Source organism: Mandrillus leucophaeus, unplaced genomic scaffold, assembly GCF_000951045.1.
Source record: "Mandrillus leucophaeus isolate KB7577 unplaced genomic scaffold, Mleu.le_1.0 Scaffold743, whole genome shotgun sequence".
Taxonomy (NCBI): domain Eukaryota; kingdom Metazoa; phylum Chordata; class Mammalia; order Primates; family Cercopithecidae; genus Mandrillus; species Mandrillus leucophaeus.
Window position 1 is genome coordinate 738,789 of NW_012108064.1, and position 5,278 is coordinate 744,066.

Genomic DNA, 5,278 nt, shown 5'->3' on the forward strand with positions numbered 1-5,278 from the left:
CAGGTTTGCGTCCTAAAAATCCTATACCATTCAAAGTGAAAATTGATGCATATTATAAAGTGTTGTCAGTCTATCATTAGATATTTAGTATATTCAAAAATTGTGGAATCTAGAACAAGGAACAATATTTCTTTATGTTTCAGCTTTTGTGGTACATTAATACTGTCTATCTTTAATATTATAAGTAACGAAATATAAATCCAATGGGGAATAAATAACGGACAATAATAACATTAGGAAAACCTAACTACATTTCTATCAAAACTGTTCAACAGTAATTACACTGACATCTTTATATAATTGTGTAACAATTAGGTTAATGTGTATAAAAGGCATGCCATTAATAAAGATATAATTAGACTTGAAATTCTACTTCACAGAGTTTAAATTCAGTCTTATTAAAAGCTTAAAATCAAGAGATAAATATTGGCTTCTATAACATTTGCATTCATAAAATGAAGTACTATTATCAGTTCCATGTTCTCAGTAAGTGTATCAGTATTTTTGTTTGTTGGAAGGGTAAAAGCTACCAAGATTATAGCTTGTCAAAATTGTAAATAAATATTCATGAATCTACAGTGTACCCTGTGACTAAATTTAAATTAATGATTCAATTAACTCTAGATTTAAGATGTTATTGGTTAATATACACATACAAATATTTTTATTTGTTCGTTTCTGCAGTGATACATACATCAGCTGAATGATGTGTGCTGAGACTTAAGATGATAGCTATGTAATTAGGAGTTTCGTGCTATATATATCAAACATTCCAGAAAAAGATGGTAGTAATTCACTGATTATGCTTTAACAAACTTGAAGATACTCAATGTTCTGTTCTAGCCTTTTTATAGAAGACAATTTGCAATACATATGTAAAGAAATTTTATTAAGTAGTACAAAAATGGATTCTGAAAACAGAATATTTTTATTATATAAGTTAAGCTTCAAAATACAAACATCAAAACAGACTACAACTTTTAAAACAATATTTAAAGTAACCTTTGACTTTTTCCCAAGATTTGCGAATCAATGAATTTTTCTATTTGCATTTACGTTGTAATATCTACCTATAGACAATCTCAAAAGACTTCAACTTTACTCAGTGAAATCACTGAAGTGGAGCCACCTATGGTGTGTAACAATATAAGCTTTTTTTCTTGAGGAACGATGGGGAAATGGGTACTCATTTCTGAATTACAAAGTAGATATTGAAGTAAGTAGAGACTAATATGTACTTTGTAGGAAATTTGCACACAACAAAATTACTTGATTATTTTTCTAAATTTGAATATTGTGTTGAGTGCATATGTAAACACGACATAAGCAGCACAGACAGGTGTTGTGCAAATAAAAACTCTACTTTGAACAAAGCATGAGCTTTTTCATTTCTGAAATATTTATTGTATGACTATGATCAGTCTCTTGAAAGTAAAACCCTTTTGCAACTTATCTAATTTTTGTTTTAGGGAATATTTGTTCATTTTAATGTTTTAGAGGGTTACGGTTTTTATTTGGATTAAACTGTGAAGTAAAATAGACAAACATAAATTTGAATTATTTGAATTTGTAGATCAATAAATTTAAAATGTATAAGATTATTGGTATGATTCTGTCAGATTTCTGATTTTCAAAGGAGAGTAGGTTGCAAAACTATTAATTCTAATTAGGGAGATAAACTATGAATGAATTGTATAAAAAATAAAAATCAAACCGGTAATAGCAAATTAAGTAACCTCCCCCAAGCACACCTACAAAAGCTGAGATATATACCTCTGTATCTATCTATCTATCTATCTATCTATCTATCTATCTATCTATCTATCTATCTATCTATCTATCTTAGTCTATTTATCAATCTATCGATCTGTCTATCTGGATGCTCAGTGTGGTGAGCCTAATGTTGTCACAATCTTCTTGGAACTGAACCTAATGGAGGAGGGAACATCCCAACTCTTTTGCCATATGCTGATGATTACAAGTGAATCACCTGTTGTAGCTAAAACTCAAGGGGAGATAATTACACGAGGGCATGCCACCAAGGGCAGGGATCAGAGTAGACCATTTTAGAGACTCTGCCTCAGTGGCCTGGTGAACACAATTCATTTGCTTTCAGACTCAAAAGTGCTGATTTCTATGTTGAAGAGTGAATAAAAAGTACGACGCCTCCCAGAAAATTTATACTAATTTTAGACCAATTCAATTCTTTAATTGGATTAAAGCTATCCAGGAATGCTAATGTTTGCAGTGTCTCTTAGGTCTAGTGATCTCTGGAAGCTGATAAAAGAAACAGTATATTCTATCTGTTTAGTATGAGGTAGATCACATCAGACTAAATATCAAATTGGTTTTTCAAACAACTTTGCAAGTGAAAGATCCAGCATGCAGAAAGAAATGACCAGACATATGAACACGTGAGATGCGAAGATACTGATGAAAATCAACAGAACAAATTAGATAATGGAGATAGAACCATAAGAGTTCTAAATTTTAAAATTATAAGGCACAGATTATATATATACACATATACACTATAAAATATATAATATATACACTGTATTTTATACATATATACTATTATATATGTATATGTATTATAAACTTATATATACATACTATCTGTAAAATATAATGCACTGTATTATACACATATATACTGATATATACAAATATATGTATTATATACTAATATACATAAATGATATATATTACATGTTATATTACATACATATATACTGTATATATTAATACATACTTACTGTATGTATATAATGATTTATGCAGTGTATTATTCATGTAGATATACACTAGATATATATGATAAGTATATATTTGTATATGTATATTAAAAACTCATATATACTATGATATATGTATTATATATGATATATATATAATATGCATCCACACACACAAACACATACATATACATATGATTAATTCAAAAAATAGAAAAACCACCACTACTACTACTACTACTACTACAATGTTTCAGGATGCACAGTTAAGAAGTAAAATTATAAGCAAAAGCAAATAAATGATTGCCACAAAAGGCACCATACTGGTTATCTTTGCAGGGAAAGAAGAGGGTAGTAATTTGAAACTAGGATGAGGGAAACTTTTGGGAGCTGTCAATGTTCTAACTCTTGACACACTTGGTGGGACATTGGTGTTTACATTATAAGTAAATTATGGACATCTAAACATTTGTTCTGTGAATTATTATATGTGTATGTTATATTTCATGAGAAAGTTTTGAAAGTGAAGGATTTGATAATTGCCCTGATTTGATCATTATAATATGTATACATGCATTCACATATCACATTGTACCCTAAAAATATGTGCAAATATTATGTGTCAAGATCATAAATTTAAATATTAAATAAATAAAAAATAAAGTGTTAAAGAAAGAAGACAGGTATAAAAATAAACATTGCTCTTTGGTTTTTAAAATGATTGAGGAGAAGGGATAAAGAGACTTATAAATATCACTTTTGACACTTAAGAATTCTCATTTGTGAGAGTTTTTGTCATGAAAGGCTATTGAATTTTATCAAATGATTTTCCTGCATCTATTAAGATAATCATGTACTTTTTCTTTATTCTGTTAATGCAATGTTTTATGTTGATGCATCTGCATATGTTGAGCAATGCTTTTATCCCAGGAATAAACTCTACTTGATCATGGAGTATGATCCTTTTAATGTGCTGTTGAATTTAGTTTGCTAGTGTTTTGTTGAGGATATTTTTATTATTATTATTATACTTTAAGTTCTGATATTTTTAGAGGAGTTGATCAGGGATACCGGCCTGTAGTTGATTTCCCTAGTAATATGTTTATTTGGCTTTGACATCAGTGCAATCCTGGTCTCATGAAATGAGTATGGAAGTCCTCTTTCCTTTTCAATTTTTTGAAAGAATTTGAAAAGGATTGGTGTTAATTATCCTTTAAATGTGCAGTAGAATAAATCAGTGAATCCATCTGGTCCTGGGCTTTCCTTTGTTGCGAGGTTTTTGATTACTAATTCAATAAACTTCTCTTATTGGTCTGTTCACATTTTCTATTTCTTCATGATTCAGTCTTAATACATTATATGTTTTTAAGAATTTATCCATTTCTTTGACTTTACTAATTTGTTGGCAAATAAATATTCATCATACCCTTTTATAATTCTTTTCATTTCTGTGGCTTTAGTTCTAATGTCCCCTCATTCATTTATAATACTATTTATTTGCATCTTCTCTCTGTTTTTGTTTTTAATAGTTAGCCTAGTTAACAGTTTGTCAATTTTATCTGTAAAATGGGACCATATAAGATCCTGACTATCCAAAGAAATCTTTAGAAAGAACAAAGCTAAAGACACCACACTTTCTGATTTTAAAATATATTACAAAGCTACAGTGATTTAAACTGCATGATATTGGCATTTAAAAAAACCTACAATGTAGTTGAAAAAAAATAGAGAGCCCAGAAATAAACCCATGAATGCTGTATACAGTTAACTGATCTTTAACAAGTTTGTCGATAATACTGAATAAAGAAAGGATAATCTATTCTAGTAACAGTGCTGGAAATCCACATGCAAAAAGAATGAAATTGGACCCTTTTTTCACACCACACATGTGCGCGCGCACACACACACACACACACACCCCCCTAACTCAAAATAGATAAAAGTTTGAAATATAAAACCTGAAAATGTAAAACTCCCGGGGACAACCTGTCATAACATTGGTCTTGACACTAATTTCTTGGATATGCAACCAAAAGCACAAGACACAAGAAGAAACAGACAAGTGAAAGTACATCCATCTAAAAACCTTCTGCACAGCAAAAGAAACAATTGACAGAATGAAAAGGCAACCTATATTTGCAAATCATATATCTGATAAGTGGATAATATGTAATGTATATAAGGAGCTCTTAAAACTCAATAACAAAAATATCTTGATTAAGAAACAGATCAAAGACTTTAATAGGCACCTTGCTAAAGAAGATATACAGATGAAAAATCAGCATATAAAAAGATGCTCCACATTATATGTCATTAGGGAAATGCAAATTTATAAAAAACCAATAAATACCACCACATAACTATGAGAATGGCCAAGATCAAGAACACAGACAACACATAATATTGATGAGAATGTGGAGTAACAGAAACTCTCATTCATTGTTGTGAAAATGCAAACCAGTACAGCCACTTTTGAAGACAGTTTTGTAGAGTCTTACAAAACTAAACATAATTTTACCTTGGGATGCAACAGTCTCTCT